The 21,059-nt window shown below is 47.2% G+C and overlaps 1 protein-coding gene across 2 annotated transcripts in view; it reads right to left on the bottom strand.

Annotated features, from left to right (window-relative positions):
- Window positions 1-20,591, bottom strand: part of LOC142880463 (cadherin-4-like) — a 115,762-nt gene extending 95,171 nt beyond the window's left edge. For both annotated transcript variants that reach the window (XM_076014411.1, XM_076014410.1), the window contains exon 1: window positions 20,506-20,591. The gene's annotated coding sequence lies outside the window, so the exon portion shown is untranslated. The remainder of the gene's footprint in view (window positions 1-20,505) is intronic.
- Window positions 20,592-21,059: the final 468 nt, after the last annotated feature.

A 21,059-nucleotide genomic window follows, 5' to 3' on the forward strand; every position in this document is an offset into this window, starting at 1 on the left:
ACATTAAACAGCTAAAACTACAAGAATGATGTGATTATAGTGCAGGTGTGTCACACACACACACACACACACACACACACACACACACACACACACACACACGCTGATTACAAACTCTCATGGAATCTAAATTCCTGTGCAACCTCATTTTTAAAGATGTCAACTCGACAAAAATCTTTTCAGAAAACCATCGCTGCTGATGGAACCCGACACGTCCGCCTCGGCCAATCACAGAGGACCAGCTTCTTGTCTCGAGAGAGCGGCTCTCTGCAGCCACTTCCACCACTCAGGACTGGCACCACACAGTTGGATCAGAGTAAGAACTCTGAGGTGCTATGTTATTTATTTACTTATTTAAAAGGCACAGTGCATATTAATGAACACGTAAATGTAAATAGAATTAGCCAAAGGCTACTTTCCATCTGCAGGTCAGAAGAAGTAACAATACAGTGACAAATACAAACGAAAAATACACAAAACTAACAATAGAATGAGATTTAGAAGGTAGAAGAGTTGGACAACTGACACTAACAAAGTCAATGTGCCAGTGGAACGTCCACCAAAGACTATAGGTGAAGGAGGGAATCCTGGCAGAGTGCACATGAGGATGCAGTTCACCAATCAGCCTCTTAGAGCAGTAGCGAGCAGACGACCTGCGGCCCTTCCAGTCCTGCCGGCAAAACAGTCATTGAAGAGAAGCGCAGCAGCGGAGCTGACAGCGGCACGCATTCATTCCTCCACATCTGAGCAGGTCTGCACCCTGACGGCTGCTGCATAAATAACTCATTCTGATTGGACGACGGCCGGACAAATCAATTCCAAAGCTCATATCCACACAGCAGCGGAGCAAAGGCCGCGGGGTTCTATAGGAGGAGGGGATTGTTTGAGTTGACGGTTGTAAAAACCACGACACCGATCTATAATCAAGAGCAACGCGGTCAGGAATAGTTGGATTTGTGGGCGTGAAGAGAAGCAACTGAAACAAAATCAGCCTCGGGTTAAAAAAATAAATAAATGAAGAACGGAAAAAGTGGTGGAGTAACGTCCACATAACGACCGGCTTCATCTGCCTCTTCAGACGCCTGCAGCTGCAGCAGCCGACGCCTCGCACCGGCCGCCATGCAGGGGGAGGAGTAGGAGATGAAGAACGAGAGAAAAGAGGAGTGGAAAGAAAAATAATAAAGCGTTGATCGGCTGCAGAAATAAGAGGGAGCGTTTGTGCTCTGCCCTTTTCATTCCGCACGCAGACACGCCCACGCATCAAACTACAACACGGAGGATTAGGTCGGCGCGCCGATAACGCAAGTTGAGAAGCTTTTCTCTTTTTTCTTTCTGCAGCTGTATGCAGGACCGAGCGGCTACATCAACATTACAAAGGGGTAAAAATGCAATATTGACATGAAATATGAAAATGTCTCCTCCGCTAATGAATTATTAAATATTCCGGAGGACAATAAACGTCTGGCACGTTTGCACCTTTAATGTGTGCAGCGTCCACGCGTGCAGATGTGAGGTTCAGCATCGCTGCAGCTGAACGCAGCTCATGCTGCAGCCTCGTCCATCGGCCAAGGTGGAGATTTTAATTGCAGCCCTGCGGCTGCTGGAAGCAGCGTCCACATTAAAGGAGCTCCGGAGAGTTCTTTTTTTTTTCTCCCTGTGAGAAAAAAACAAACAAATAGCAAAAGGAAGCAGCAGCAGACAAAAAGACATCAGGGAACAGGGAGCTGAGTTGGCTTGGAATGGAGGGACGATAGCGGCTCTCACGGCCGTCCACACAAACCGGAGGCCAATCAAGTTTTGGGAACAAACAGAAGACAGAACTGATCTGTGCTGCCGGCCGGAGCAGAAGAAAACAAAAGTAGCCGCTGCTGCCGCGGCGGCTACTTTTGAATTGGATTGTGAATGATGCGATGAGAGGTATCAGTAGCTGCATTTCAATGACACTTTTTGCAAAATAAAATCAATATTTCTAAAATTTCGACAAAGTACAATTGCGATTTGCAGGTGTTTCCATTGAATGGTGTAAAGCGCATGTGCCGTAATTCTAAATCTGCATTTCAATGTCGTTTGCTGCCAAGAATGGTTGTTACCTCTATATGGATACGTCTGAAAAACCACCTCATGACAGCGTGAAAACCTTTCAGCCATATTTAGGTTTTTCAAAGTTTAGTTTCCATTACCAGTTTTTTATTGCGATATTTAGGTTTTGCACAATTCTAGGGGTAATGGAAACACAGCTAGTGTCATCTGTGACATCACAAAGGGCCATTTCTCAGACCTAAGTGCACTTTAGTGCAAGAAGTTATAGTATGGACTTCAACTTTCCTCACTTCTGAGGAGTTCAGTGGCAGTAGAGAGAAATCCACAGTTTTTGACAATTCTGCACAATAAGGGGCCTTTTTTTTTTTTTTTATCAAACCAGAAGAACCGCGCATGCCGTATATTACCAGCAGGCGTAGGAAGTCTGTTTGTTTCTATATTTGCCTCCTGCTTTAGTCTCCTTTCTCCTTGGCGTGACCTTTTGAAAATGTGATAACGTTGACCTTATGAAGCAGATTAGTGGGGGGAATAAAGCAGGGTGGGGGTTGGGGTGTGGGGTGTCCGTTATGAAAGACGGAGGCTGACGCAGTGAGGCAGCGATCATGTATAATTTAAGCTCTTCTTCCCCGGAGACGTCTCTGACAGTTAATAGGTCACAGTTATTAACGCAGGAAGCCGCCGTCGCAGCGTTTCAGATGCGACAATAAGGGTGAGGATTAAAAAAATAAATAAATATATATGTGTGTGTGTGTGTATATGTATATTTAAAAAAGAAACAACGGCAACATTAATAGGGAAGGATTAAGCAAAGAAAAGAGATGAGAGGAGATAAAAAGGAAGGAAGCGGGGGAGAAAATAAAAGCGGAAAGCGTGAAGATTAGCGTGGACGCTCGCTGGGGAGCTCGTGATCAGATAACAACAGGGAGGGAGGGGGAAAAAAATAACACACTTACAAAGTGACTCGTGTTGTTGAAACGTGGGGCGAAAAGTTGAAGAGGCAAAGTTTGGTGGCATCTGACAGGAGAGCGTCGACTGTGCAACTTCACACATTAGCAGAAGGCCGCCTATGGCGCTGAAGAGGAGTGAAGTGAAAGACCAACAAAAGGAAATGCAATGGACGACAACCAGAGACGATGAACACCTCTGTGGTAATGATGATGATGATGATGATGATGATGCTATTTAAAGTCCCATACTAAGCAGTAATGCTGTAACAACAAGCAGTGTGTCAATGAACTCCCCAGAAATGAGAAAAGTCCATCCTTTACTCCCTCTACCAAAAAGCTGTGCCTTGCTCTGGGAACCAGCCCTCCGTGATGTCACTAAGGGCACTGAAACCCTCTGCCCAGGTGAGTAAAAGCATCCCAAGTTTCTTGTTTTTTTCTCCTTTCAAACACGTGGAACCTCCAACAAAGCAGCAGCTTTAGAAAGACAGCTGTCACGTTTTGCCACAGTCATAAGAAGGGTGATGCCAATGGTGATGTCACAACGGGCAGATACCGCCCTTCTCCAAAAAAGGCATTGGTTACGATTATTGGGATACTTTTAGGGAGTCTTACGCGAGACTTTAGCTCATCACGTCCTTGTCACAAGGAGTCCTTGCTTTCTATTAGCTTCCCGTGCCGCTGCCGTGGGGACTCAAGGCCGATGCGGCCCTGACAAACACGTCTGTCTGCAGATCCGAGCGGTGCAGGCAGCCTTCGCAGCGAAGGCTGGGAGGAGGGGAGCACCAGCCGGCGTCTTGATGTGTGTGAGTCGCACCGAGGCGCTGGTGTCACTTGCTGAGGTTTTTTTTTTTCTCATCCTCACCTCTGACACGTTAATGTCTGCTTCTTCATTTTCCCAGGAAATCAAGTGTTTTGTTTCTCTTTTTCCAAAGACGAGAGAGAGATGATTCACGGACCGACAGACAGACAAGTTTCCCTTCAAATTAGCTGTCTGCTGCTAACAGTCGCTAGCAGTCTAGTGGCATATACTGATCACACAGTGTGTAAGGACTAGCAGCAACCAGGCTACGGTCAAAGGTCAAGGCACACATGTAACAGACAACAGACCCTGGTAGCTGTTACAAAATAATAATAATAATAATAATAATAATAATAATAATAATAATAATAATAATAATAATAAAATAAAATCCACAATCTTTAAAATATAAGAACAACTTCACAATACACGCTATACATAAATATATGCGCAGGGTAGCTTGGGTGAGTGCTATTGAACATCTGTTATGGGGGTTGACTTGTAAAGAACTACAAACCAACAGCACAAACAACAATGACGTATGAGTTTGTTACCGGAATATAAAAAAAAAAAGAATTGCCCCAGATCTTTCATTTATTAGCCGTATAATATATATATAATAAAAAAAAGAAAGTCTTATAATTAATGTATAATGTTTCGTTTTTTTTTTGATTATTTATAGTGACTTTACCGAAGAATAAACACCTCTGGTGCACATATTTACTGTGACTTTGTCCTCTCAAGGATGGAAGAAAAACAACTTTTTTTATTTTTCCGCACGGAAGATTTTAAATATACATCTGGGTGTGAATTATTGAACCTTCCTTTTCTTTTATCTTTTGTGTCTCTTCTTTGAGAGGGAAGCATGAGCGCATTGAGAGATGCGATGATGTCAGAGTTGTGTTCTTTTTCCAATATAGAAAGCTGCTTTAAGTGCACAAGTGTGTACATTTGGGGAAATAAATAAGAAACATGAGTGTTTTTTTCCTTCCAGTCGCCTACTATACTATAGCCTCTCTGCAGGCCAGTTACCAGTTGCACCGTCGGGCTGTTAAACAGACGTCCCCCTGGACCTGCGGCCCACGTATTCATTTTCATCGTGACGCTTCCACAAAAAAGGGATTGCGGTCCTCCGGCGACGCCTCTCCGACCTGGGAGCGGCGACGGGGGACGGCCGGTGTTGTGTGCGAAGCGGCGACGGTAAAGAAACGTGGCAGCAGCAGCAACGTCGAGCTAATCACTTAACAGGTTTGCAGAGAGAGAGAGAGGGGAGGGGGAGAGAGAGGGAGAGAGGGGTGGCGGGAGTGGGCACTCAAGGCAGCTCACTGAGAGAGAGAGAGAGAGAGAGAGTGAGTGTGTATGTGTGTGTGCGTGTGCGTGTGTGTGTATGTACGTGTGTGTGTGTGTGTGCGTGTGTGTACTGCAGATGACTGAAGGGTTTTGGCAGAACGAGGTCACTCTGTTCTACCAGGTGAATTTGTATGTGGGTGGACAGGAGAAGAAGTTTGTGTTCTTCCGTGTGTGTGCATGTATGCTTACGTGTGTGTGTGTGTGCGTGTGTGTGTGTGTGTGTGTGTGTGTGTGTGTGGTGTTCTTGCCTTCTTGTCATGTCATACTTACAAAGCCAAAGTGTGTTTATGATTATAATTTAGGACAGAACAGAACAGGAGCAAAAATACGCAAAGCGTCTCTTCCACATTTCTTCTGCGGAAGCTTTCAGTTTGATTTTCAGGCTTCGAGAGCAGCTGCTCCTAAGTGCTAAAAAAACCCAAGGCAAAACCTGGAGGTACTTAAACATCTATTGGCCGAGGAGGTCTCTTATTAGAGCCATGCATTTGCATGGCTATGATCATCTTTATATGATCTTTATTTTTCCTTTTAGTAAAAGAGTGCACATTTGTCCCTCTGCTCGCAGCCTCCTGCTAAAAGCACCTTTTTATTGTCTTTCTACATGTCTGGTAGTGGGCGGGGCCAACATTTGGCTGATTGACGGGATATCTTGGACCTCAGAGACTGGGCGGTGAGCTCACCTAGTGGGCGTGGCGTGGCCTGCAAGGCGCTGGAACCCTGGTGTTTTGAGGAAGGGGGTTGAGCCTCAGGGCTGCGTCCTCGGACCCTTCCAGCATCTCAACCGACAAATTCCAAAGCTGCTTTAAAACTCGTGCCTTTGTCCTTTTTCTTGGCGCGACACTTCACTCGTCTAAAGTGTCCCGAAAAAAAAAAAAAAAACCCTGACGTGACCCGCCACACACCTGCGGGACGCGATGACAGTGACGAAGAGCAACAACATCGGCCAAGAATACGATGGTGCGTTTGACACGAGCGTCACGGCTCGGCGGTCGGAACGAACCTCTGCTAATCTCTCCGCCATGAGACTATTCAAACATCTGCTTGTCACCCAGCAGGAATGATTTACAAGTTTGCATTTCGAGCGCCGTCAAATATAAATAAACATGCAGGCGAAATCTGCTCGTTAGGGAGCCGACGCGACTGAGGCGTCCTTGGCAACAAGGAGCTTTTACCAAGACTGGGCAACTTCGCAAAACCTTCAGCGACGTAATAAAGGCGAAGCGACGGCAAAACACCAAAGTGTAAAAGGGGGCGGGGTGAGGGGAGTTCTGAATCGTGCAGGTCCTTCCCAACTGTTGGCGCCTCCAGGGAGAACTTTCCACTGTGTGATTAATCTAGTTGGAGATGTCTCAGAGCCTCTTTTTTTTTATTGTTGGTTGCTGCTGCTCGCTAGCTCGTTACCCTACAGGCTGTGTTTTATTTTTCTGCTACATACAAACAGCCTTTCATTTGTCACGTCTCTAGCTGGGGAAAAAATGAAAGAAAAAAAAAAAACAGAAAGGAAAAAAAAATAAGAACACCCGTCTGTCGCATTGGCCGGCACCAGAGAAAAGGACAGCGAGGTCCCAAATGTGAAGCAGCTGCCTTCTGCTTCAAACGTGCTGATGTTTGCAACTTCTGGCTGGACAGGGGAAGAGGGGGAGGGGCAGGGGGAGGGAGAGAAGGTGGGGGAGAGGGTTGCAGGGAGGGGAGGGAGGGAGGACACAGAAAAACCTCAACCCTCGGCGGACCGGCCCGCCCTACTTGTGCTGAGGTGACCCTCCTGTGTTCTACACGGACCTCGTCTTCCCCTTTGTTCTGTTGAGTCTGCAGAGGGGCAGCGTGTGTTTTCCCCCCAGCTGGAAGACAACGTGCCACCTGTGTCAGCAGCATCTGGAGGGTGGAGGGAGCCTGACTGGGGCTGCTCCACATGGAACGATGGAAGAGACAAATACTGAATCCAGAGTTAAGATGATCAAAATATCCCTTTCAGTGAGAAGATGATTGGTGGCAGAACTTTCAGGAGTCCTGTGAGGGACGAGCAGTTCAATCTTCCCACCAGCAGTGCAACCCGTGTTGATCCATCATCCGTACGGATCAACAAGAGGATTTATACCCTCTTCAAAACACCGATACAGGCTCTTTAGTCCGTTCCTCACTGCTGCTTCGTCTGTCACCGTGCACCTCGTTGGAGCGTTCCAAATTGGGACGGAAAAAGAGCTTTTCAGTTTTTCCATATAATTTAAAATTGTATGAAATTATTGGATGGACATCTTGAATTGAAAGCTTGGTTTTATTAATAAGGTGTTTCACAAAATAAATAGGAAATAAAAATGAAAATAAGTGAGGGTTTTTTTTCTCAAAAAGTATTGAATTTTAATAAAAAGAAATTCTGGGTTCTGTTAGAAAACCAGTTGTCACTTTTATTATATTGTGAGCTTTGTTTGAGGACTTCCGCTGGTTCGATAAACTGAAATGTGAAAAAACACATTTCCAAAAACTTGCATTTATTTTTTTTCTTTTATTTTTTGGCGAGAAGAGACAAAAAGCATCACTTGAAAAGTCAGCCGAGTTAAGAGGGCTTGTGTCCGGAGTTCAGTTGACAAAGTCTGAATATAATGAGCTACTATTTTTTTTCTGCCTTTTAACTGGCTGGTGAAATGTTGAAAGTCACGCCGCATCAAGTTTTTGCCATTTGTGTGGAGAGGCCATTAACATTCTATTATATTCCGACCTGCTTTCTTTATTAGCCTTTTTTTCCCCTCAGTATTCTTCTCCGCTCCAGTTCAAAGTGAGACCTTTATAGGGAGATATGAACTCCTTTCAATATATATACACACCCACACATATATATATATATATATATTTTTTTTTTTTGTTCTGAATGAAGCTTCCCATTTAGAGCGGCAGCCAAGCGGAGAATTACGAATGTAATCAGAAGAGAAGATAACCATCTGGACTGTATGTGTGATTAAAGGTAGAAGGTATATAGGCTGTTAATTTTCTTATTAAGCGCTGTTGTGCTGAATAGAGGGAACCTGCGAGGTTTATTATCTGCCCTTTAAAGTTAACGGCGCAGAAATGAACTCAAACAAGGGCGGACGACTGCTGGGGACGGCGGCGGCTCCTGCTGTGAGCGAGGCCTCGGCAGAGGGAAGGCCGTCGCTGAGCTCCTGGGTGTTCGGGCGGCGGCGTTCCTTCCTCTCAGTGACCCAATAAACCAACCCGACCCCTCAGTTCCCCTCGTTTGAATCCGGCTCATCCGTCTTGCCAACCTCACACAGACAGCAGCATTTTCAATCAGTCTCAATACACAGAATACAGACTCTGCCGTAGCAGCATCGTTGTAGCATTTTCGTACGTGCACTATCCTGTGTCCTTTGTCTGCTTATTGTGTACTGTGTATTGCATATAAAGATTGATCGTTATTTTTTAAGGCCTATATATCACAGTCACACACATCCTGGGTTTTTGTTCTGCGTTTTTATTTATTTGTGCAGCACGTCGATATTTCGTTCTGTCAGAGCCTCTGTGATGTTTATTACCGAGTGACAATGAAAAACAAGCGTCTCTAGTCTGTCTTTATGCCTGATTCCAAGGTTTCTGACAAGTGCACTCAAGAGACACCCGCAAACAACCCACAAAATGTTCAATAAGGGGAAAACTCAGTGCAGAACGAAGGACTTCCAATAAGAATAAACAATCATCAAAGTGTGAAGGAGTCACTGCCGACCAGGATGCTGACATGAATGAGGATCGACACGTTGCTCTTTAAGACAATCAGTGTTTTTTTTAAATACTGGGACTCAGCGCCAGAGTCAACGGGATTAGCAGCGACTTTAAAGCCCTTCACATTCAAACCGCCTTCGTCAGAGTTTTTTTGCCCTTGAATGAGATCCTATCGGCTGCAACTGGGAGCAGCTCCAAAGCCCCGAGTGCAGGAGACCCGTCAAGACTTTGCTCTGCAGAGGACGAGAGCCCAGAGAGAGAAGAAGGAAGAGAAAAAAGAGAAAAAAAAACACTGCCCGCTTCACCTTGTGGACAGCGCCGCTCTAGTGCCCAACATCTCATCAGGCTCTTGTTCATCCAGCACAGCAGCCAACACAACGACTTGTAACTGAGTCAACAGAGGAGTGGGCGGTGCAGCAGTTATTCAAATATTTGGCAGTGTATAATTCCCGATTGCTAATCCGACATTGCAGCGGAAATTTTATATCGGGGATCAAATTTTCCAATTTCTTGAACGAAATTTTGATCAATTTTTATTTTTCTTCTTCAAAATGAATTCCTGATGACTGGGAGAACAGTAATGCGGCCGACTGACAGCGCCTCCGGCAGTCCTGATGGCAGGTGCAGACACGCCGAGGCTCCGTGGACTCTGACTGAACCTTCACCGCTACAAAGGTCGACAGAGACGACGGCCTTTCCTGTAACCGAGAGGAGACGGCTCATCTGAAACGGCCGGACTCCCACGAGGGAAACATCACCATTCAGCGAGGTGTCGTCACCCACCTCCCCCACCGTCTCTCCCCTGCCTCCCTCTGTTGTTGGTTTTTTTCCCCTCCACAAAGAGCCGCCCAATGGAAGGGGCGTCAAACAGACATCGATTTCTGACGGGGGGAATGTGTGCGTGTGTGTGTGTGTGTGTGTGCGAAAGCATCAAATGGATGTGTCTCTCTCTCTGCCGGGCATCAAATGAACTGTTGGACCACGACAGGAACCAGGGATCAGAGAGCAGTGGGAGTCTGCTTTTCATCTGGTGGGGGGATTATCACTCCTGAAGGAGAAGGGGTGTGTGAATATATATATATATATATATATATATGTATATATATATATATATATATATATATATATATATATATGTTCACGTGTGTGTGTGTGTGTGTGTGGCCCCACACACAGGAAGGCCGCTTCCCCTGAGTTTTGCCCAGACAAACAACGTTGCCCCCCCCCGCCCCAACACATTTTTCCCCCTCCACCAGGTTGACGAATCGATGTGGAAACGCCGCTCAAAGCTTCCTGTTATGTGGAAGAGGCAGCCAATTTGTACGAAAGAGGGAACACAGCACCGAAATAAAAAATAAATAAATAAATAAATACAAAAAAAAAAGTGCTAACATGCGGCGGTGAGTGGTAATTCTCGTACAGGCATTAAACATGCATGTGAACATTAAAAGCCTTACTGGATTGTGTCGACTTGGTTCTCCTGGAGCAAAGGCAGAGAGCGAGGGCAGCGAGGAGAAGATGGCGTGACAATCTGTGGGACCGGAGCTCCTCAGGCCCCCTGAGAACCCATCAACACCTTCAGAGTGTTTAGACTTCGACTGTAGCCGCTCATTCCAAGCGGTGCTAAAATTAGCGCTCAGTTTCCTTCATGCCAGCGTGACGCTGCAGGAATGCAGGATTTCTCAGACAGACGTTGAGCATCGTTGTGCACGGACAGTTGTGCGTCTTTGATTCTGACTATTCTGACTATTTACGATTGTAAATGACAAAAAACAAAAAGATTGTATGGAGTAGTGTTGTAGTCAAGACTGCACCAACCGAGACCAAGACATTATCAAGACTAGCGAGTATCGAGATCGAGACCAGATCAAGACATTTGGAGTTCTAGACCAAGACCAGACCAAGACTTTATAAAAAATGACCAGTATCTCTTTGAAGTTCAAGTTTGCTTTAAATCGAACAGCAACATCTCTTTTCAGCAAGGTATCTTTTCATAATGTTCTTTAACATTTTGCTGCTTTGCCAACTGTTTTGAACCATTTTCAAAAAACATCTTTGCCTCGAAAAATGTATAAATAAATGAACTAGGAATAAGGGGTTGTCTCACACTGGGTGTCACAAACAGAGTGTAAAACAGCAGCAGCTGGATTATTTTCCATTATTATCTGTCATTGCAGTGTTGGCTGAGTCTTGACTGGTCTGGATCAGAAATCCTGAGTCGGTCCAGTCTGAGACCAAGACAAGACAGAGTAAAATGCCTCTTAGTCCAAGACGAGACCGAGACCCTTAAAAAGTGGTCGCGAGACCAAGACCAATCTCCAGTACTTCAACACTAGTATAGACAGGAAGTAAAAGGGTGAGAAACCAGTCCGCTAAACACATTAGCCTGGAGGTTGCTGTCACAGTGGAACAGACAGAGTTTTTCACATGAGAAGAAAACAAAGGGGAAGACGTGGTTTCCTTTTCCTTCCTGAGCGGCTCTGATGAGACTTTCTGTGCACAGGGCTAGGTAGCTAGCTACCTAGCTAGCTAGCTACCTAGCTAGCCCTGTGCACAGCTAGCTAGCTACCTAGCTAGCTACCTGGCTAGCTGCCGTCTTGCAGTAACAAATAGTGCTGCTCTACTTGCCTGTAAATCTCTTCCTTCTGGCAAAAGTTTCTTGTACATTGTGTGACTTCTGCCAGTGCCAGTGACGACAGTCAAGTCTTAAGGATCGAGGCAGGTCAGAAAACATGATCAGTCTTCAACAATCAGCCAGTTATTCTATTATTCGCTCCCCGTCGCCGCTCTCTTCGCCCACAAAGGTGGACTTGCCACGGAGGTCAAACGTTCCTCCATTTATTGTCGTCACAAGGCTTCGCAATAATGAAAACTCCTCTCTTTCTCTCTCACACGCATGCGCGCACTCTTCTCTCCATCTTTGTGAGGACTTCCTAGGACTTCACCCACATGGTGGCTTCCGTTGCAAAGGAGTTAATGTGACGGTGGTTTCATTTACAAAATACTGGTGACAAAGTGAAGGACCATCGCAAGACTTAATACACTGCCTTGTCTTATAAAAGCAGCCTATGTTTCATTCCCCAACCATGGTTTGTGTTGCTAGTTTGTGAGTTTTGGCACCACTGGTGACATTACAACAGCAAAAACCCAACCTTGATGCTAACAACTACCTCCAAACTTTACCTTCAAACGTCAACCCGTGCCCTAAAATCTAATGATACAATTTGACAAAAATAAAAAGCTTGCCTGTTTATTGTTTGACTTTCTGGTTGACCAGGGGGGCGACACAACCAGCGCTGCCCCTCGCCACACACTGAGGCAGTGACTCTCAGAACGGAGGCACTTCAGCCAGATTTTCACCCCATTACAGGAGTCCACGTGTGAGTGAGTGATATCACATGGCTGCCGCGCTGCAGGCTGCTAACATTCCCAGGAAAACGCCTCCGATTTCAGCCATCCAGCAGCTTTGTGAATGTTTTGTTCTTTTTCGTTCCTCGCTCCAAAGAAGAGAGACGACCCGCAGACGCAGCCTCCATGCAGCCGCGCACCTGCAGCGCCAGCTGGCGCGGAGACGCGGCGCTCAGCTCATAAATGAGTAATGGCAGTGGCATTAACATGGGGTGGAAGGGCAGGCCGAGGGCGAGGCACAGGGAGGACCCGCGGAGAGCAGTCGCTCCCGCCGCCTTTATAAAACAGTGGCTGATTAATGTTTGATTGCAGCAGGACCTCGTTCTGCTGCCGGCGCGGCGCAGAGCTAATCTGCAGAGTCGGCCGGAGCGATGGAGCCGTGAGCTGCGGAGGGGCGGAGTGAGACAGTTTAGTGCAGGTGCTGTTGAAAAAAAAGAAAAAACATATATCAGCAGTGTGGAGCACTTTAATCAATCCAAGCTGAACTGGCCCGCTGACGTGCCGGGGTCACGAGGGCCATTCAGACGGGCGCAGATGTGTCGACGGTCACTCGGTCACTCCGGGTGACTCCGCAGTACAATAGTGTACAGAGAGTCTACAATAGTGCCCGAAATAAGCCGCTTAACAAAAAAAGAACGTAAAAACCTGCACAGTGCTCCTTTTTACTCAAGCTGAACATTTTTCATACTGACGTGCACGTAGTTGGGACTTAAAGCTGGACAATTTTGAATGACATCAAAAAAAAATGACATCTTTTGAGCTGATGTTGGGGAAGCGTCGGTCCCAATGAGGCTGGCATCGACAGCGAGGGAAAAATGCTTTAGGATTATTTTTTTTTTCACCCTCAACTTGGCCCTGCTCCTCGCTCGCCTCTTGCACCGCCGACTTCACCTTCACCCCGGGGCTGCGGCGCCGTCATGTGACGCAGAAGCCGTCATGGACGCAGCGATGCTGCGGCGATGCTGCAGCTCAGCGTGTTATGAGTTTGTTTTGTTTGATTGTTTTTTTGCTTCCAAAGCGAGCACTCTCTCCGACACAAGAGTCTATGCTGCTGCCTGTATGAGTGAAAAGGATCGGCGCTGGTATTGGCAACACCAACCCTCTGTTTTCTTGTGCATTGGGCCAATACCAACTTTTGCAAGTTTGCAAATAGCTTCAGCAAACAGGCGGACAGACAGGAAGAAACTCAAATTCCTCTGAACTTGCACCAAAACTTTCCGTCCAACATTTTGTTTCCAAAAAACACACAAAAAACATCTCAATACGGAGTGCAAACTTTTTTACTTTTCCCTTTTTTCTTTTTTTTTTTTGGCAATTTTTGTTCTTCCTATAACTGTGAGCTCACTTTCTTTAATGTACATTAAAAAAGTTTTGAAATTCATGCGCACCGCAGCACACCTCACACCTCTGCATTTATCTGCATTGGGTGTGATGGAAAAATCTGTGAGGGTTGCTGGATATTTCATCAAAAATAACTTTATTGCCAGCGAGTTGGGAGCGACGACCCGGCACTTCTGACCACGCAGGAGAAAATTGCAGCACTGAAGTGACTCTGAAAGCAAGTGAGAGAGTGTGCGAGTGGGGAGAGAAATTACAGTTTACTGCGTGTACGAAAAAAAAAAAGGAGTGAAAAGAAAACAGGTCTGTTTGAACTTCGCACAAACCATTTGTTACATTTTCCTTTCTGTCCTTGAGAATGTTTTACAAAGTCAAGCTGCTGTGTTTCTTGCAGACACACACAAACACACACACACACACACACGCAATGGGTGGAAAAACTTAGGCCTTAAGCATTGGACTATTTAAATAACTGAACCCTGAAAATCTGTGTTTTGAATAAACCAACTCAGGCACCGACTCAAAGTCAAAAGAATGTACGAAAAGGTAAAGTGTTGATTTTAGCTCTATGAATCAAGAAAAACTAAATGATTCACAATCAAGATCCCCCCCCTGGACGGGATTATTTAAAAAAAAAAGCTGCTTTAAATAAATTGTGAGGGCAACATGGGCGTCTTTTGTCTCGTTAAAAATCGTTAAATTAAATCTGCATGGAGGTCTTCTCCTGCTTGGCCGCCTCATTATCCTGTTGATGATCTGAATATGGATCATTTTAAATGATTTACTGCGTCCCGGCGGATCCTTAAATGCGGAGAGTCAGTGTTTGTTTGGAAGCTCCGCGTTTTCGCTTCACATTCCCTCCAGCCGCTGGCTGGACTCGGGTTGGCGTGTGATGCTGCGTTTGGAGGTCAGAAGGTCAGACTTCCTGACCACAAACATCTCCTGGCGTCAGAGAGTTGGAGGAGTTTTTGTGATGTCGGCGATTCAAACAACACTTTTCAACAGTGGATGAAAACTTTTTTTGTGCGTTGCAGTTTGCAATTGTTTGCGACATCAGCTTCCAATTGACTGCGTACCACGTTTGTGTGTGTGTGTGTGTGTGTGTGTGTGTGTGTGTGTGTGTGTGTGTGTGTGCCAACATGCTAATGATGCTCATGAGAATATCATGGGGCTGCAGCTGAAGCTGTGTGAGAAGTTCAGGGCAGCTTCTGGAATCACTTCCACTGCGGGTATCTCGGAGCTGCAGGATGAGGGACGGCCGGGGCTCAGAAAGTGTAGCGCACAGCCTCAGTTAAAACCAGGACGTCGCAGGCAGCTGGGCTACTTTAATGCGGAAAGTTGTGGAGCGGTGCGGCGCCGCAGAGGTTCTGGAAAACACAGCGCTGAGTGGAAGTCGGCAGGATCAGCAGCAGCTTCTCACGTTAAACGTCTGCGCTAATGTAGCGTGCACGCTCATCTGCACAAAGACGCGCACACGCACGGCGGCGGCGGCGGCGGCGCATCTTCAAAGCAGCAGAGTAATCCGTGCGTTTAAGGCGGACCGAGAGGCGGCGGTGATTGACAGGCGAGTCGTGACACCTGTTTGACGGCGGTTTTAAAAGCGAGCCGAGGAAGAAAAAACGGCCCCGCAGCAAAACTCCAACGTTGGGAGCGACTTTGAGGCGCCGCGTGGAGCGAGGAGGAGAGGAAGCGGTGACTTTTTTAATAAACACAAAAAAAAAACTTAATGCGATTTTTTTTTTTCCCGCTTCTGCAAAACTTGGGTGCCAATCATCAGCGCGGCTCTTTCAGGCCCTGGAACTCGTCGGGAGGTTTTCGATGCGGCGTTAATAATTCCGGCTGGGATTCCCGAGGAAGGAAAAGAACGGCGCCGCAGCTCCGCCCGCCGAGGAGGGAAGAAAAGGAGGGTAATGAAAGCGGCTCGTCGCTCTTTGTAATCTGAGTGTCGCCAGCAGTCGGCGGCAATTGACTTTAATAACGGTCTCCGCGCTCTAATTTGTGTTGGGATTTGCCTTGCGCCGCCATTGTCTCAAAGTGCATTAAGGGCTGGCTGCACTGACGATGACTGGGAGGGAGGGGGGGGCTGCAGATACCTTGGAGGAGGAGAGTGAGAGAGAGCGAGAGAAAGAGGATGGGGGGCGGAAAAAAAACTCCCAGGAGGAGCGACGCTTTGTTGTTTGCCGTTTCCTCACGGCGTTGTGCGATTGTTGGTATAATTAACCCCGGGATAAGCGTCTTCATTAGTCCCAGCCGCAGTGTCACAGTGAAGTGCGAGCTAATTGGTCGGGAGGCGAAACGAGGCCGCGCCGACTCCACTGCCCGGATGATGGCTGGTTCGGCCGCCGCAGCGTGTCTCCACCCCTCAGTTTGTGTCATCATTTGAAATTAAAATGAAAAATAAAAAAACAGCAGAAGTTGCACCGACTGACTGGCATCGCAACATCCAGCTTCCTCATGTAGCGGGTGTCAGAGGCGTCCGTTGAAACGTGGCGTCCCTGGCCTGGAGTTTCAGGAGGACGAGTCGCTAATTAGCCTAGCGCAACGTCTCCGCTCGGCAGCAGGAAGCAGGAAGTTGCAGCGGCCGGAGAGGAGCCACGCAGGCCTGATGAAAACTCAGCTTTAATTAGGGTGAAGAAGAAGAAGAAAACGGCAATGCGTGTTTTTCTTTTAGGTGGGTGAGGGAGTGTGGGGGTGTATGGAGGGGCGGGGGGGGGGTTGAGGGGGCTTCAAAGTCAAAGTGATCAGAGGCTTTTTTTTATTTTTTTATTTTAAATAAAGCATTAAAAGCACCCGTACAGTAAAAAAAAAAAAAAAAAAAAAAAAAATGCAATCGTGACTCGTTCGCTTGGAACTCAAAAAACGCACAAAACCTCTCAGAGAAATTTTTCCCTGGTTGAAAAAAAAAAAAAAAGACAAAAAGGGCCGATGGGGCCTTTTCTTCTTCTCTTGTAATCCACTGAGGCCGTCGGACTTGGAGCCTCCACTCGTCTTCCGCCAGGGAGCCCTGAGATCAAGCCGCTATCGGCACTTTCCAGTGGGCCGGTTCTCTCAGTGGTGGTGTTTTTCTTTTCTGTTATTTTTTTTGTTCATGGAGTGCAAAAAAAAAAGAAAGGAAGAGAAAAGAAAGTGGAACGGTATCTTGTCTTTGTTTTTTTTTTCTTTCTGCCGAACTCCTGCTGGTTCCACTGTGTTTTTTCCGAGGCGGCTTGAAAATGTGGCGACTCCTTAAATTGGACAGGAAGTGGGAGCCCCATCGCTGGAGATGGGCCGCCGTCTTCACGCTTGTTTGTTTGCTCTCTCTCTCTCTCTCTCTCTCTCTCTCTCTCTCTCTCTCACTCGCAAAAAAAAAAAAAAAACATCTGCCGTGTGAGTCCTGCCGGGGCTCCACTTCAAGAGCTCTTAGCGGCCGTTTTCATCAGCTGGAGATCCGCCGAGGGGGAAAAAAAAACAGCTTTAATTGGTGCTGAGGTGGGAGGGGGCGGGGTGAGGGTGGAGGGGGAGGGGCAGCAGAAGGGGTCGCAGGAACTGCATCACCCCCACCACCTCTCAACACTCACACCTGCCGTTCCCTGAAAAAATTCCTCCCTCCGTTCCGGCACCGCCTGGGACCTCCGCGACTCGTCTCGTTGTGGGCGGGGCTTCCAGACTTTAGCCGCTGTTGTGGCCGCCTGTTGTTGCTTCTGCGTTGGACACATTTCACAGCCCATTAGCTGCTCCTTCAACCTCGACCGCTGCTCAGCAGCAGAGGAAGAAGAAGACCGGACTGGAGAGGAGGCTGGACGCAGCGCTGCAGCGCAGCAGCGTCGCAGCGTCGCAGTGAAGCAGCGCTGCAGCGAAGGAGCGTCGCAGTGAAGCAGCATCGCAGTGAAGCAGCGTCGCAGCGCCACTTTCAGAAAACGGTTGCATCCGTCGTCTCACGACAACGAGTCAGAGGAGCAGGAGATTGATACGGCTCTCAGTGCCAGATTGTAAATACGGAAGCTGGGCAGGTTGTTGGCTGACCAGCAGCATAAACACTTTCAAATTCAGTATTTGTCACAATGTTTGTATAATCAATGACTGAACGTTTTCAACGGTGTGGATCACAATCTTTCATCTGATACATCATTATATATAAGCATATGTAGAAATGCTGTCCAGGCTACCTATGACTGTTAGCCTACTAGCACACTTCTCATTTTGCTTTTATGAGCTTCTTCTTCTTTTTCTACCTACACTACCAGCCAGTGTGGTGTTAGCTTGCGGCGTGAAGTGCCCATCGTTCCGCGCTCACAATTTTGCTGCATTTTGTGTTCACTGCAGGAGCGCACGAGCTGGAACAGCTTCAATTTTAGCTCGGCAGGAAGTAGGAGCTCGTATCTGTTTCATAAAAGCAGAAGCATGGAGAGAAACGTCAGCGTTTCACATTGGCTGGCGTCATCTCTGAGTGCGTGTAAACAATCAGATGGATGCTGACCATTAGCGGGCGCTCAGGTCACATTCAGCCGCTCCTTCTGCCCAATAAAATGCCTCTTTTCCCGTCAGCGAGGCGTAATTAAACAGATAAATAAAGCCTTAAAAGTGCTGCCCGACTGAAACTGACGGCAGAGTTTTGCTACCCAATCATCCCTCGCACGCACCATTTGGTTTACCGCTCCCTTTTTGCACACGTGCAATCCGGGGGCTAGCGCGGAGGGGAGGAGCCACGGCTCATCTGGCGGCCGGACCATTTGCATTGCTGGCAGGAAAAAAAAAAGGCCACGATCAATCCGCAGACTACAGATAAGGACCCTAAAAAGCGGTCAAGCGCAGCACTTTCCTCTTATCGCAATTACACCTTGGCCTGCCGCCTCAGGTACAGCCAATTAAAGCCGGGAGAGGAATGCGGCTGCGTCGCATCGCCTCGTTATTGGACTCAGGGTAACGTGTAAAAACACACACACACACACACACACACACACACGCACTGCAGCTCTGCTGGTGACGCAGGAGGGAGCAAGGAGGACACACGGACCCCCCCACCCCCCAACCCCCCCCACCCCCCAACCCACCGCTCTCTCAGCGGCTCTTTAATCTGTTCTTCGCTTCTTTCCACTTTTTATCCTTTTTTTTTTGGCGGGGCCTCTCATTGTCGAACGCCATTTATATTATATGACTGACTCAGCAGTGTGTTTTTAAAGCGCGAGGCCGTGAGGTCAAAATCAAGGATGACGGCTGACGGTGAATATAAATCTTTGGCCATTGTTACGGTTTGAATGCAACCCAGCTCAACCGAGTGACACAAAGTGTCCAATAGAGACGTCGAGCGGCGCTACAGTTTGTCGTTTGCGGCGACGATCTGCGAAAACCCACCCAGGGTTAGCAACAACGCGTGGAGGGTTGAACAAAACGTCAGCGTTGGCTGGAGGAAGTTGAGGCTCAGTGATTTAGCAGGAGGCTGTAAACAGAGGGCTAAAGACTGTACGTTGTTTTTTGGAGATCTGGAGATTTATTTTTTTTCATTTGATTTCTTTTTTTAATGTTATAAAATGAATCCATCCTGGCTGCTTCACAGGTGGACGGTTCAAAAAAAAAAAAAAAAAATTATGGTTTAAAGATGCTGAACTTCAAATGGAATAACAATGATTGCAACACGGGAACCCTAATAAAGCAATTTGCCCCAAAAAGAGTTGAATACATGCTGCCTCGGAAAGGGGTGGAGCTCAGGCAGTCATCTGTGCGAGCAGGCCAAAGGTTCGCTCGCCGGCTGAAAAAGATTCAGAGCGAAGCAGCTGGGGGCTCGACGGCGGCCATGAGTCAGACCACAACTACCGGCTGTGCGTCACCTGACCTTTCAACCCACTTGTGCGTTATCGCATATTAGGATGAACGGCAACTACAGCACGTTGAGGTTATTTCGGTGGGCCTTAGCTGCACTTTAGCCCCGAGGCTAACCGCTTCACCGCTTCACCGCCTGAGTCCATTCAGCCTCTGGATTGTGCAAATAGATCCAGAGCGACAATGCTGTGCGTTGTGTATCTGTGTTTTAGCCTCACACTATGTGTTTAGGAGTTAGGACTTCCCTGACCAATCACAGTTCTCCGCACTTTCACCGGGCTGGATGAAACTGAGATGCACACTCAATGAAGAAGTTGCTGAAATTTCCAAGATTTTCTGTCTCCGTCGCAGACGTCCGGCTACATCTGTCTAGTTTTGAACCAACACCACAAAATCACACACACAGCCACAGACACACACACACACACACACACACACACACACACCACAATGAAAAACCAATTACACAGGCCACTGTTTTAGCGTAGCCGCCCACCAAAGGCCGGTCAATCACGGTGGTCAAGAACTCAGAGAAAAAACACACAAGTTGCTTTTTTCCAAAGAGCTTCCCGCACTCCTCCACTCTGAACACCTCGGTGGTGAAAATGCATTAGTGTGCAGACCGCACACAGGTGCCGCCAAACCAAACACAATCAAAGCCGCAGACGGACTAACAACCAGATCAGAGCGCTTCGGTTGATACGTCAAAGAGGTCAAACTGCTTCAGCTGATCCGGCCGCCTGATTGGACGTGCTGGAGCGACAGATCTTCCTCCGATTCAACGTGGCTGGTGTGAACAGAGGGCGAACTGACTAAACAGGTGGAAGCAGAAAAATTAAGCTGAATTTTTCACTGTTACCTGCCACACGACTCAGCTGAGGTCACTCGCATAATAACAATGGTGATGACGATGAAAAATAATAATTGCTACTTGTTTTTGTTGTTTGTGTTACACATCGACAGCAAGTGGAAGAACAAAAGAGGCTTCCTGGTGATGCGAACCGTGCTTATCAACGATCAACCTCCCCCACCGTGAGGACGACCTCGGTGGGCGGCGCTCGTCCACGTTCACACACGAACCAGCACAGAGACACAGAGGGAGAAGTCAGGGAGACTTACCGCGTCCGCTGGACAGGGTTGTATCTGTGGAGGGAAGCAGAGAGGACACGGTTCAGACTGCGGTCGTGGTTGAGTGCTTTGTTTTTGTCTTTCTTTTAAAAAGACAATCACATTTAAAGAACAACAGCAGACGTTCCAGGAGGATTCATGGAAAGTCACAAGCAGGAGACAGACGCCAAACAAGAGACAGTGTGACTGCCACAGCCGCGTCCACGTCTTGTCTCCGTCCATTCACACAACATTTAGGCCTTTGAAAGCTTCTCATTAGCAAAACTGGGCAGAAACAGGAGAATTTCTCTCGCCGGCTGAGTTTCCACGACACCTTGTGAGGCATTTTAATCAAACATTGCATCAGAAAATTCAAGGAAACAGAAAAAATTGCAGCAAAATGAAGCTTCCTTATATTCATTAAAAAAAAAAAACTTGCACACTGGCTTGAGGCATTTTTTATCTTTTGGAATCAGAGCTAATGTGTAAAATCTTAAACAGGTCTGGAGAACAAACTCTGGCGTTTCAGCAATGAGCCACATCAGATTACAACAGTGATACGACAG

This window comes from Nelusetta ayraudi, unplaced genomic scaffold (genome assembly GCF_046127955.1).
Source record: "Nelusetta ayraudi isolate G7.1 ecotype Tasmania unplaced genomic scaffold, CSIRO-AGI_Nayr_v1 ptg000168l, whole genome shotgun sequence".
NCBI classification, from domain to species: domain Eukaryota; kingdom Metazoa; phylum Chordata; class Actinopteri; order Tetraodontiformes; family Monacanthidae; genus Nelusetta; species Nelusetta ayraudi.